We start from the raw sequence: 15356 nt of genomic DNA on the forward strand, positions 1-15356 counted from the left end.
AAAATTACACAGATAAGAAAACAACCCTATAATCCGTTGCTTTCAAGGTGTAAGGGGAAAAGAGGGGGTTAATTATATAAAAAGGATGGACTGGATTATATTTAAAATAGCATTGCCAGGAATTTAATTTATTCCAAAGAGATTTATTTACAACTTATTTACAAAATATAGAAAATTTGAAGTAAAAAAATCAGAGAGAGGTTAGGGTAAGATATCTAGCTGAAGCACTAAGTAATTTACTCCGACCCCTGGCTCAACCTGGGCAGGGAAGTTTAGTCCTTAACCAGAGAGGCCTCAGCCCTTGTAGCCAAGGACCTGGGGATGTCTCAAGAGGATAGATTTCTCCTGAGGCTAGTCTCTTCAGAAAAATTCAGGAAGGAGTCAGCTTTTTCACTCACCATGTGTCAGTTGTGATAGAGGCTGGCATTAGAGAAAAAGTGCCAGATTGAAGAATATGTGAAATTGATCACCTCAACGGGGGAGGGGCCCCAGGAGAGCAGTGAGGGTCTCTCGGTCTTGGAGACATCTATAAGGCTACCAGTATGAAATCATTTTGCTGGCAAATGACAATCTATTTTTACATAGATGTGCACTAGTGTATCCAGCTGCATTAATCCCCAACCTACCATTGGAAGAAAAGCCCCTACGTGATTGCACACAGACTGTAGAAACAGTACATAGAACCAGAGAAGATCTGAAGGACACACCACTCAATGATCCGAACCTTCACATATATTCAGATGGTTCTTCATGTTTTCAAAGGCAAAAGAATCACTGGGGCTGCAGTTGTGACAGGGGACAGGACCCTCTGGCATGTGTCATTACCGAGTCATGTCAGTGCTCAAGTAGCTGAGCTCAGAGCCCTCATAGAAGCGCTGGTGCAATCCAAAGGCAAAAGGGTGAATATATATAAGGATTCAGCTTATGCCTTTGCAATTTTATTTGCCACAGGACAAACTTGGAAGAATAGGGGATTTTTCACAACATCTGGAAAAAGGATAGCATATGAAAACCTCATAAATGAACTCTTAGAAGCAGTGAACTTGACAAAGGAAGTGGCAGTGATCCATTGCAAGGCTCACTTTTCTGGCAGGGATGAGGTATCCCTAGGAAATCACAGGGCAGATATAACAGCAAGATTCGTGGCCAGATTTGGTCCTATCCATGTTCTGAATTTCTCTCTGGTAGATAAGCACGATCTCAAACAAGCATACTGCCAAGAGGAGATTCAGTCATGGCAAGAACATCTAGGAGCCAGATTAGTCAATCTGTCAATCACAAGAAGGAAAGCCCATCTTTACCAAAAGGCTGTACCAACATCTATGTAATGTGATACACTCCAGAGGTCCTTACGGAGTGCAATCCATGCTGGATGAGGTATGCCAGTTTTGGGAAGTTCCAGGGATATCAACAACTGCTATAAGAGTGTGTCAGACATGTGACATCTATAGAAAGTTCAATCAAGGTAATTTCAAATGCAAGGCATTGGGAGGACGATCCCTAGCTTATACGCCGTTTCAGTGTCTACAGATCGATTTTATTAACATGCCTGGGGACCGAGGATATAAATATGTTTTAGTCATAGTGGACAGACTCACTCGAAGGACAGAAGCATATCCATCAAAGAAAAACAACACTGGCATGGTAGTGAAAATATTGCTTAAAGAAATAGTTCCTAGATACGGCATTCCAAACACCATAGGCTCAGACAGGGGAAGTCACTTTACATCTCGCATTTTACAACAAGTATATAAATCTCTGGGAATAAAAGGCAATTTCCATAATGCGTATAGACCAGAAAGTTCAGGACAGGTGGAAAGAATGAATAAGGAATTAAAAAACACAATAGCCAAACTCTGTGCCCAAACTTATCTCAAATGGACAGAGGTTCTTCCACTTGTGCTGTTCTATCTGAGGATGAAACCCAGAGGAGACTTACATATTTCCCCATATGAGATGTTGTATGAACAGCCAGTATGGATAGGAATGACTGCTAAACCATCTTATCTTTCCATGCTGGGAGGGGAATGCTAGTTACACACCTATCTGACACAAATACAAAATAGGCTAGAAGAACTGAGAAGACTAGGACTACTAGTGCAAAGGGTCCCACTAGATTTTTCATTACATAACATAAGACCAGGGGACAAAGTACATGTAAAAAATTTTGCCAAAGACAAACCCACAGAACCATGATGGATTGGTCCATATGATGTAGCCCTCACCACTGCTATATCGATCAAAGTAGTAGGGAAAGATTCTTGGCTTCACGCATCTCATGTTAAACATCACTATGCCCATGATAACACACTGAAAGATAACTTAATGGAAGCCCAAGAATCCATTCAAACACAGACACCCCCAAAACAACCCTTGATAAATAAACATAGAGCCCATGAATCCAACAAAATCACACAAGAAGAAATAGATACTGAACAGAGACAGTGAAACTGAAATAGAATAATGCCCGAGATAGATAGTATAAATTTGGGTTAGTTAGACCAGGGAGGATTAGTGTAGCCTGTGAAACAGGAGAAGTGGTTCCTTGCAGAACCTGGGAGTTTATTTGGGTGGATTTAGAATTCCTTAGAATTATTAAACCTATATACGAATTTCAATCTCAAGCCTAGACTAAAATATCATTAGCCTCTACAATCAACCACATAGGAATAGAATAATCGCCTTACAATCACACATTAAGAAAGATACCTACATTCATTACATTAAAAAAAAAAATCTCACCTGCACACGAGGATGGCACAAACATCTTGTATACAGTTTCATTCACATGCATCCAAATATTCACTCTAACATGGATGCACATGTTAATCTTACACACATGCACGATCCTGTTGTTCCGGATACCTGAGATCATCTTTCAAGGTGAGATGACAGGCAAGTATGTTTCCTGTAAAGGAGAAAGCACCCTGGACCTGTGACAAACTTCAAGCAACACCAAAGGATGGAAGATACACAGACAACTGGAAAGAACTTTGAATCAAAGACATTATGGGGAATGAACTTCAGGGAAATGGATCACGTAAGATTAATCACCCATCACATTAACTTCACATATAGGGAAGTTCATCCACATATACATTGGAATAAATATGCATCTCTCATGACATATTTAGAACATGAACAAATTTCACATTGACATTAGGGACTGTGCCGTAAATAAGGACAGTCCATAACTTGTATATCTGTAAATATCTCTCTACTATCAGAGGATATATATGTATATATGTATTTAAATAACATGTGACATGTAAATATGTAAAAATTGCAGACATATATATATATCATAAAATAATGATCTAATTCAGTAATATAGGTAGAAAGGAGAGTTAAAATACTAACCGTTAATAGACAGGGACAGAGTAGTTTAGGGTGGAAAAGGGAATATTGTAATTAGGTAACATAGGGACAGAATAAATCAGATTTCATTAGATAAAAGTTAATATGTATATATACCTATAAATGTTATAAATTGTTACATTGGAATTAGCATTATATAAGGCATAGGACAGTTCAGTTTTACTTAAGATTTGAATTTTATATTGATTGCAATAGGAATGACTTTTGTATTAAGAAATTGTTATATTGTAAAAATTTTGTTGGCACGTAATCCTAACCCTCTTCCCACAACTCAGTCTTAGCATAAGGTAGGAACTTAGATTAGCAAACAGACAGATTAGGATAAGATTTTATTGTTTTGGGAGGGGGGAGGTTAGATGTGAACAATAAGTAGCATAGATAGATTAGAATAGACATATAAGATAAGTAACTGGCATGGGCCAAGGTGGCACCATGCAAACAATAGGAAATGGAAGATTTGTGATAAAGGCTGGCACTAGAGAAAATGTGCCAGACTGAAGAGTATATGAAATTGATCACCTCGACAGGGGAGGGGCCCCAGGAGTGGAATCCTGTCTGGGAAAGCAGTGAGGGTCTCTCAGGAGAGAATGTGGATAAAGACTTTCTCCTGAGGTTACCCATTTTTCCTGCTGGTGACTGGAAATCTTTCCCCCCAACACTTCCCAATTGAAGGGACTTTCTGAAGAGAAACTTGAGCAGACTTTACCTCAACTCCTATTGCCCAGGGTTGAATCAACTTGACTTTCTTTCAGGGGGCTCAGGCTGCCAAGGCAAAAGGGTTTAGATAGAGACAGGGACCCCCTTTTCCCATTCTTCCCTGCCCATTATTCCTTTGTATTACCTGACTGAGTTAACATTAAATTTAGCTGTTCTCCAAGCTGAGTGTGAGCAAATGGATCAAGGGATCAAAGACCTTTTGGGTCTCGAGTAGTGGAAGGGGTACAAGAGGGACAAGAGCAAATTGGGGAGAGCAGCTTTAGCTAAGGAGGGAAGGCAAAACAGGGGAAATCTTCAATACCTCCTCACCTCTCTCTGAACCAACCCGCTATATCTGCTATCTCCCCCTGAACCCTGCTTTGTGGGAAAAAGAAGGGTTCTCCTCCCTGTTTCCCCTTTCCATACCAAAGGGCCAGAACTCCCTTAGGGCACAAAACTTCTCTTTTTTATTTTTTTTAAAAGACAGTCCAAAGGAAGAGATTTAAGAACAGCCTCACCAGAAACAGGATCTCAAATCTAGTCAGTAGATTCTTCTCTAGTCTCAACTCCAAAGAATAAAGAACTCCCTCTCACAGCAAGTTCAATTCCAAGTAGAACTCTGCACTCAGGAAATTGTAACTCCTTTTTAAAGACACTTTCTTTTGCTTCACTTTCTGTGCCTTCCCCTAATTTTATGTCTACCAATCACAGTTGAAGCTTTGCTTTAAGGACTGCCCAGGTGCAGTCAGTTTAATTCTGATTCATCATCGCCCACTATTGCACAGGTGGGTCACAGATCTCCCCCACTCAAGTGTGAATGGGGTGTTTACACTTTTGATGATTACATCTAAAAATGGGCAGATCTCCCCACTCAACTTTAAGAAGGGTGTTTACATATTTGGTGATTGAATCTAAAAATGGGCAGGGGAGTTAATTTAATTTTCACAATCAAGGAGAATTAATTTCATTTTCACTATCAGAGGAGAGCTAAATTTAATCTTCACAAAGGGAAAAAAAAAACATTAAAAAAAGGTATACACAAAATAAACTGAGGGGACAGGAACATTTTACCATGCAGTAAGCAAATCCAAAAAACCAAGAGTTTCCATCATGCTAAACAAAAATAAGAACTTAAAAAATTAAAAGGGATAAATAAGGAAACTATATTATGTTGAAAGGAACCACAGAAAGCAAACCAATATCAGTAACAAATATATATTCCAAGTGCCTTAGCATATAAATTCATAAATTCAAAATTATTCATAAATGAATTCAAAATTCATAAATTCAAATGCTGAATAAGCATTCTCTGAGCTTCAAGAAAAAATATCAATTTCAAGGTGGCTTTAATAACCCTTAGTCTTGAATAAGTCAAAGATATACAAAAGGGAAAATATGGATCTGAACAACAAAGACTATGGCATCTTCTAAATGAGAATGCAAGCAAACATTTCTCAGCACAAAATGAAATTTTACACAAAAATATTAGTTCAGAGATACTATAAACAAAATTTTAAGAGCAAAAAATACATTTTTTATAGACCATATTCCAATAAGAGTTCATTGGTTTGGAGACCACAAACAAAAAATACAGACCCAAATGGAGACATAACGATGATATTTTAAAACTAATGAATAAGGTTTTTTTAAAACCAACAAATTATCATTAATTTATCATTAAGATATAATGATAATATAAAGATAATTTATCATTAAGATATAATGAAACAACATGCCAAAATTTATGAAATTTGGCTAAAGCAGTTCTCCAGGAAAAATGCAAAATAGAAGACCACTAAACTGAATAAGCATTTTTAAAATTAGAAAGCTGTCAAATCTAAAATAGGTACAGAAAAGAAGATATTAAAAATTGGCAAGGAAATAGTTAAGTTGGATAAAAAAACAGAAATGAGAAGTAAAGCTAAAAGCTGGTTCTTTGAAAAGACTGGTAGTAAAACTGATCAACCTTTAAAAGACAAACAAAAAAATCAAATCAACAAAATAGCAAATGAGCAAGGTAAAACAATAAAAGCAAGAAATAAAAATAATAATCAGAACATTATTGTGCAATTATGTACCAACAAGACTGAGAACACAAAAGAAAGATTACCTTCAAAAATATGAAATACCAAATCTGTCAGAAGGCCAGATATCTTTAAAACCAATCTCAATATAGGAAATTGATCTAGCTCTAAAGGAACTACCCTCACAGGAGAAGTCTATCAAACTTTAAAAGAAGAATTAATAACAATACTTCACAATTCTCAAAAATTGAGAAAGAAAGCAGTCTACCATAATCCTTTTATGAGACAGAAGGAAAAATATAGGCCAATATAATTAATGAATATTAACAGAATCTTGCCAAACACTATCACAATCTACCTAGGGAATCTCAAATCTCAAGTAGAATTTGTCCCAGGGATGGAAGGATGGCTCAACATTGGAAAAGTAATCAACATAATTAATCATATTAAAAAGTAAAAGATCCAAAATTAAAATATGGTCATATGCTTCCAAAGTTGTCATACTTATACTTGTGCCAATCAAATTACTGAGAGGATATTTCCTAGAAGTAAGTAAAATTCTAGAATATCAAAGGAAATTACAAAAACAAATAGAGATGGAAGGGGAAATAGCACTTTGGTCTATATTATAAAATAGTAATCATCAAAGCTATCTTATATTGGTTTGAAAAATTGAAAGATAGGTCAAAGGAATAGAAAATCAGAAACAATGGAACTTAACAGTCCAGTGTTTGATAGAATGAAAAACCTAAGAAAAAAACTTGGTTTTTTAATTGTTGGAAAAACTGGAAAGCAGTCTGGCAGAAATTAGGCTTTGAACAACACACCATATTCCATAATCCATTCTAAAGTAATAATAGTAATATTGATTAATGATAAAGCTATTTTTTTTAAAATTAGAAGAGAAGCAGATCATCTACCATGTGTCCTAAACCAAAAAAGAGACAGTGGTAATAAAAAAATAGATAATTTTGATTATTTGAATCTGAAAAGCTTTTGCACATCCAAATTGATGTACCAAGGATGACAGAAGCAAAGTGGTTAAACGGGGAGGGGGGTCCTTAAATTTCTCTGATAATAGTTTAGTATTCAAGATAAAATGTGTGTATGTATATATCATATATGAATATTTTCATATACATGTACATTATCTTGGATGTAATATGTATATATGTATAAAACTATTGGCCATTCTCCAGTAGATAAGAGGTCAAAGGGAATAAACAACCATTCTCAAAAGAAATGCAAAGTATTCAAAGCCACATGAAAGAATGCTACAAATCACTAATAATAAGAGAGATACAAATCAAAACAACCCAGAGGTTTCACCTCATAACTTGCAAATTGACTCAAATGACAGTATCCAATGTTATTGGGTTTGTATGATTATAGACACATTGATGCGCTGTTGTAGAACCATGAATTGCTACAATCAGTTTGGAAAGTAATTTAGAATTATGCAAAAAAAGTGACTAAGATTTTCATAACCTTTGAACCAAAGACCCTATTGCCAAGCTTATATCCCAAGGAAACTATCAATAAGAAGTTGTCATATACACCAAAATATTTATTGCAGCATTTTTTGTGACAGCAAAGAATTGGAAATGTAGTAAATGTCAATAATGTGGTAAATGAATGTAATAAAATATTATAGTGCTGCAAGAGGGTCTTGCAGAAAAGAACAACTGCTGGGTAGAACCACCTGAGGGAGTTACAGGAGGCTACTGCTAGGATAAGGATAAGGTAGGGAGCCCAGAGAGCTGTTCAGTCACTGAAGGCCTCAAGACCCTGAGGTTGGGAAGAAGTGGAGGGGCAGGATAGAGATTGACTGTGGAAGCTGGAACAGGAGAAGTGAGAGAGATCAGGAACACGTGACCAGTCAGTAACCAATGATGCCACCTCAAAGAAAGAACCCCAAACCCACCCAGCCTGTGTTTCAGAGAGAACCTTTCTACTCATATTAAGTATGACTGATGGAATCACAGAATCCAGGGAGCTTTATTCTCCCTATGTTGTACTGGTGTACATATTCAACCTAATTATGGATACTGACACCCTCACACACACACACCCAAGGCTTTTGCCACTACTTATTGGCTCGTCAACCTAGTCATTCTCCTTTTCCGAGGCTTCGTGAGTTATGTGAGCACAACTTTTATAATAGAAGCCATAGCAGCAACCAATGATCAGCTCTGTTGGAAAAGGATGGAAAGCCATCAGAAGGAAAATAATGACTATTGTTGTTCTTCCTTCTTTTTGGAAGAGGACCAAAGACATCAGAGGGTGATAACTTGTATGTCAATTGAAGTGAGGCTGAATTAAGCAAAGTCATTAGCCTCTTCTTTAAAAGTTATTACTAAAAACCTTACCTATTATCAATTCTAAGACAGCAGGTCAGACAATCGTGGTTAAATGACTTGCCCAAGGTCACACAGCTAGGAAAGTAACTGAGGTCAGGCTTCTGGACACTGGGCCTAGAGTTTTATACACTGCTCCTACCTAGCTCCTCTCTTCCAGTCATCAAAGTACAATAGCATGACAAAATCCAAGATAACTGGTCACCACCAGTCAGGATAAAATGCATGAGCTTGGGGTCCTTGGTGTAAGTGTACCATAGCATCTATTTCAGCTGCCTTTATGGCCATTGGTAGAAATGTTCTCATCTGCTCCATCCACCAATGAAAGTCTTCACATGCCTAAGGTAGATGCCCTCTCTAACTCACAGATTTGAGGCCTGTCTATTACCTTTAGCCAGTTTTAACCCTCCTACCAAAATGCTTTATAAGAGTGTTGCTGCTGTGCATGCTACAGTTTCTTGGAGCTATAGGTGAGAGCTGGATGGCCGTAGGAGGAAAGCAGTCCTGACAAGGGTTTGGCAAGCCCTCACACTGAAGGTACTAGTCTTTCCTGAACACTTGGATACCCTGTGACATTCCTGATAACAGTCCATGAAAGTTCTGATCAGTCAGAGAAACAGCCTATCTTATCTGTTCAGAGATGATCTAACTTTTTTTTTTTAACCCTTACCTTCCGTCTTAGAATCAATACTGTGTTTTGGTTCTGAGGCAGAAGTGAGGGCTAGGCAATTGGGGTTAAATGACTTCTCCAGGGTCACGTAGCTAGCAAGTATCTGAGGCCACATTTGAACCCAGGATCTACCATCTTCTAGGCCTAGCTCTCCATCCACTGAGCCACCTTGCTACCCCAATATTTTTTTTTTATTCAGGAAATTTAGGTGTATTCATAGGTTTGGTTGTTTTACAGAATTAACTGAATTCAATCAAAGATTATTTATATTGTGTATTTCCAGACTACTTTCCTGTAACTAACCCCTTAGAGTTATTATCTCCCCCCCTCTCCTACCCCCTAGTCTTTAAATTTCTCTTTGGGAAGAGAAAGGCCATAACCATCAGTACTTGGAGTGGATGAGAACAAAACTATGCTTAAATTAATTTCACTTGCTTGAAAGAGACAAAAAACCTTTTAATTTGGAGCCAACGAAGTAGTGGAGAGGAAGGAAGGTAAAGATGAGGCTTTAAAAAAAAAAGTGGGACTGTGAAATGGAATCAAAATTGTTGGAGTTGAAAGGGATTTCTGAGATCAACTAATTTAATTCCATCATTTTATTGATAAGGAAATAGAGGTGAAAATTATTTGCTCATTGTTATACAGCAGCAGTCAGAACTAAGACCAAGTTTCCTTATTCCCATACCAATGCTCTTTTCCATTTTCAACAATTGCTTCTTATTCTGACTATAGAGTCTAATGGGCATTTCTTTGTGGGGGACCTTATAGAGTATTCTAATTAAAACAGAAAATTGGGAACATTTCTAAGCAGAAAATCTAAGTTACTTTTATAGGTCCAATTATGATTACAAAGCTTTGTCCAAGTACTTTGGAGAAGCACACCTTTTCTAAAAGAAAGTCAACATCTGTCTTAAATTCATATTTATTCTTTAATTGCACCCCCCCATTGTCTTCTTCTGTGAATTTTAAAACTACTCCATCCTACTCAGACCCTACTTTAGAAGATTTGATTTAGCTATTTCCTCATTGTAATAATGGAGATACTTGATCAGGAATGTCTTGGGAACTTTGGGAACCCTACTTAAACCTTACTTTAGGGGAAGATAAAGTTGTAATTTCCTGATTGAACTTAGTTCTCACCTTATAGTGAAGCTATATGTTAATGTTAAGCTGTCTATTTTTAGATATTAATACAAAAAGGTGTTAAGTAACTATAAAGATTAAATTAATTTTAAAAAAAGGTCAAGTAACTAACAAAAGGTGAACTTAACAAAGAAGTGTTAAGTACCTCAAAAATCTAATCAAACAAGGTGAGAACTAAAAGTATGGGCAGTCCTGGAGAAAGCTTTTGATGTGATTGGTAGATGTGAAAATTTAGAGGAGGAGACACAAGGGTGAAAGGTCTATATATTTGGCTCCCTTGTTGTCTCCAAGTAGTTCTTGAGTAGAAACACCCTCTTTCCCCAGAGAGGTGGATCTGGCTGATCACTTCCTGTGAGCAGCCTGGGTGCCAGTTCGATCCTGAAACTCAGCCTGGAGGAGCTTACTCAGACAGCTTCCTTGAGATGGTCTGTGGTGAGTGATAAGACTGACTTCCTTCTCCCTTGGGCTCAGGGAGGACCCTTTGGTCAAGGCCTTTAACTCCTGCCAGGCTCAGCCTGAGCTGGAGCAGTTTAAATTAACTCTTTCCTCTCTCTCTTCTCCTTAATTCCTTCTCTCTATATTAATTAAAATCACCATAATTTCCAGCTGACTTGGGTATTTTATTATTTGGAATTTTCTCTGGAGACCAATTAAATTTAGATTTTAAGTCACAAAGCTAAAATTATCCTTTACACTACTGAAATCCTAAGGACATTTAATTTAAGCAATCCTGCTTATTTAGTGTCTCAAAGATTATAGTGGAACCCAGGTTATTCTCCTTAAGTTATAGGATTATTGATTACATTTCCATTCTCTTTCACCATCATAGTCAAATGTGATGTTGACTTTGATAATTGGTTTGATGAATTATTCATTGGCACTGTAACTGCCCTCAACCTCCTCAGAGTTCCACACAGAGGCTATGTTTCAAAATGGAGGCTAGGAGCTACTCCAATCTTCTAACATTTTGAAAATTAAATTGTGTGGAGATGGGACAAATAATCTCTATATTCTTCAGCAAAGTAGGAGTCAACTTGTTCCATTTTTTTAATATCTACCTTTATGGTGACCTAGCTATCCATGCTGCGGCTGTGTCCTTATTCCTTATACAGTTAACCTGCAATGTCACTGGCAGTCATTCCTATAATATAGAGGTCAGCACTGTAAATATTTAGATTTTCTCCATTTTGCTTAGTCTTAGAATTTTAGCAACCAAGGAATGTATACACCCCTACTTAAGAATTAAGTGTCGAGGAGGATGGCCTATGACTGACATGTGCTAGCAAGTGACAGACCCCATGGGATGTCCTAAGTCAAGCTTAAGCTACCTTTGGTACATGTGAGAAGCAGGAAGTGATGTAAAGAATGGTCTATATATTTCATGTTACTTCCTCTCTCTGGGCTCTCTCTCTTGCTCTGAGTTTGGGAACTCCTGGTGGCAGTTTGGTGTGTGCAGCTTGCTGGTGAGGTGACTGGGAGAAGCTCTGTAGCGTGGGTTAGGTGAGGCGTCTTCCCTGAGCGACCTTGGTGAGGTGACTGATTCCTCCTTTCCTTGACCTCCACTCCTATCTGGCTTGCCAGAGAAGTAAAATTCCTTTTCCTCTTTCTCTTCTTCTTAATTTCTTCCTACTATTGTAATTAAACCACCATAAAAATCCCAAACTGACTTGAATATTTTATTGGGATTGAATTTTAATCCCTGGCAACCACTAGTATAATATATTCAGTCAATAACCCTAATTTTTACCCCTTTACAGCACCAAGTACAATAATACAGATGTGTGCTGGGACTCCATCAGATATATTGATGCCTACCTACCACATCCACATCGTGTTCACACTACTTCTTGGACATTTCACCTTCTTTGATGTCCAGATGACCAAATGCATCCAGATCCTGACATTTGTGATGAGATGGATTGCCTTTATCATCATGATTATCTTGGCATTTATCTGTATTGGACATTTGCAAGGAGAAGGGCATCCATCCATAGACAACTTCTCTAAGATCCAAAACTTGTTTAGGAATATGTATATACTCCTTTATGTGCCAGCATTTGCTATTTCTCATCATGTCAGTTTCTTCCAAAAAGCACATCTCCCAGCTGCTGCTGCTGTACTTTGTTGATCCTGGCATTCTATAGCCTTTTTTCCTTCACTGTCATCTTCTGTTTCCATGGTGATAGCCTCATAGACACATATATCCTCAACTTCACTGGTTGTGTTATAGTGTGCTTGGTCATGATCTGTATTTTCATGGATCGCTTCACTATCTTCACCATTAGCACCAATTTTTGCCATCATTGCTGTGACTGTGCAATTACTGGAAGACATTCTTCTACTGAGAGGGAGAGATATGTCCATGAGTGGTAGGCCAAATTGTATTTCCTGTCATAACCTTCCACCCTTATGGCCTTCTGTACCCATGAACTAGAGTCCTACATCTTTGCCTTCCTATGTACTACAGCCAGAAAGACACAAAGCTTATTTTTTACTATCAACAAGCACAAATCTCCTTTCCACAGTGCTACACTTTATACTTGTCTGGGCTTTCTCCTGATTCCTTTTGTCCGAGCCAACGTAGTCTTCAATGAAATGAAGCTTTAACTATGGAAATAATAAGGAGGTTCAACAGCTGAGATGGCGACGCAGCAAAGCAATGTGGAGTGCTTAGGGTGTGTTGGAGCACAAAAGACAACATGGCCATCCAATGCAGCTGAGGAAGTCTCCAGGTGTAACGACTTTTTGTACCACTGGACCCAGGCTTCTAATGCCGAGAGAGTGGGACTGTCTCTGTGCATCGACTTTTACACTTAAATCTCCTTCACGCACAAGTATCTTTGTGCACACTCATCTATCCTAAACAGGTGGAAAGAACACTTCAGTCAGCGTCTCAACCGACCCTCTTCAGCCGACCAAAGCGCCCTTGACCAGATCCCCCAAAACCGCACCATTGAACAACTTGACGTCCCTCCTTCAATAGAGGAAGTCCAAAAAGCCATTAAACAAATGAGTGCAGGCAAGGCACCCCGTAAAGACGGGATCCCAACCGAGGTGTACAAGGCCTTAAATGGAAAGGCGCTCCAGGCATTCCACATAGTGCTGACTAGCATATGGGAAGAGGAAGACATGCCCCCAGAACTCAGAGATGCCTCCATCATAGCCCTATATAAGAACAAAGGCGCACAAGTAGCCTGTGACAACTACAGAGGCATCTCACTACTCTCCACTGCTGGAAAGATCCTCGCCTGTGTTATACTCAACAGACTCCTGTCATCTGTTTCAGAGCAGAACCTGCCTGAATCACAATTAGGCTTCCGGCCAGATCGCAGCACCATTGACATGGTCTTCATGGTGAGGCAAATGCAGGAAAAATGCCTTGAGCAGAACCTGAGTCTCTACATTGTCTTCATAGACCTGACAAAGGCGTTCGATACAGTGAACAGACATGCATTGTGGATGATCCTTAGCAAGCTTGGTTGCCCAGCAAAATTCGTCAAATTGATCCAGCTCTTTCATGTCGACATGACAGGGGAAGTCCTATCTGGTGGAGAGACTTCCCATCGCTTCAACATCTCCAATGGCATGAAACAAGGCTGTGTCCTCACTCCGGTACTATTCAACCTATACTCCACCCAAGTATTATGACATGCTGTGATGGATCTAGACTTGGGTGTCTACATCAAATACCGACTGGATGGCTCACTATTTGACCTTCGCCGCCTGACTGCAAAAACAAAGACAACAGAGAGACTCATGCTGGAAGTTCTCTTCACAGATGACTGTGCTCTCATGACCCACCAAGGAAATCATCTTCAAACCATTGTGGACAGGTTCTTCACCGCAAGAAAACTGTTTGGCCTGACTATCAGCCTCAGCAAAACAGAGGTGCTGTTCCAACCTGCACCAGGGAGGCCAACTAACCAGCCGTGCATTACAATCGACGGCACGCAGCTTTTTAACATCAACACTTTCAAGTACCTGGGCAGCACCATCACCAACGACGGGTCCCTAGACTACGAGATTAATGCCAGGATCCAAAAGGCCAGCCAGGCACTCGGGCGGCTGCGCTCCAAAGTCCTCCAACACAGCGGTGTAAGCACTGTGACGAAGCTCAAAGTGTATAATGCAGTGGTCCTCAGCTTGCTCCTGTACGGTTGCAAGACATGGACACTGTACATGAAACAGCTGGAGCAATTCCACCAATGCTCTCTGCAGTCAATCATGAGGATCCAATGGCAGGACCGAATCACCAATCAGGAAGTCCTCGACAGAGCCAACTCCACCAGCATCGAAGTCATGGTCCTCCAAACCCAGCTACAATGGTCTGGCCATGTCATCCACATGGACCCACAGCGAATACCAAGACAGGTATTCTATGGTGAACTGTTAGCTGGACACAGGAAACAAGGCCGACCAAAGAAAAGATACAAGGATCAGCTAAAGTCAAACTTGAAGTGGGCTGGCATTACACCAAAGCAACTAGAACTTGCTGCCTCTGTCAGAAGCAGCTGGCAAACCCACATTAACCATGCCACCACCACCTTTGAAGATGAGCAACGTTGATGTCTTGCTGCTGCGCGTGAATGCCGACACCAGGCCACAACTGCACCTCCCGTAACAACTGGAGTCCCATGCCCCATATGCCATAAAATTTGCGCCTCAGTCTTTGGACTTCAAAGCCACATGAGGGTACATCAATAGATGATAATGCACAAAGACAATTGTCATTCTCGGTCACTGAGAGACTACCACTAACTAACCAACCAACACCTGGTTCCTTTTTGCAGAATTGCATGTCTTCCTCTACTCTCCCCTTTCATGCCCACTGTTCTCAAACACTGGCGTAACTGGTAATCAAGTCTGATGGCTCCTACAAGACCCACTGCCTGCCTCTACTCCCAAGACCCAATCAGAGATGAACTACTGAGTCCCCTCCATGCCCTAGGTGGATTTTAGAAACAGTGTTGGCACTGTGACATCTTATTTATGCTGCATCCAAAAGTGCATCCCATCTAGGCTGTGGGATGTCCTAGTCTTTGTTTTTGAAGATCTGTTGTAGAGAGGCTAACACTGAACCCTAATACC

The 15356-nt window shown here is 39.4% G+C and overlaps 1 pseudogene; it reads left to right on the forward strand.

The window, feature by feature from the left end:
- The first annotated feature begins 8064 nt into the window (after positions 1–8064).
- Positions 8065–12875, forward strand: LOC100619667 (transmembrane protein 104-like; annotated as a pseudogene).
- Positions 12876–15356: the final 2481 nt, after the last annotated feature.

Source organism: Monodelphis domestica, chromosome 1, assembly GCF_027887165.1.
Source record: "Monodelphis domestica isolate mMonDom1 chromosome 1, mMonDom1.pri, whole genome shotgun sequence".
In the NCBI taxonomy this organism is placed as follows: domain Eukaryota; kingdom Metazoa; phylum Chordata; class Mammalia; order Didelphimorphia; family Didelphidae; genus Monodelphis; species Monodelphis domestica.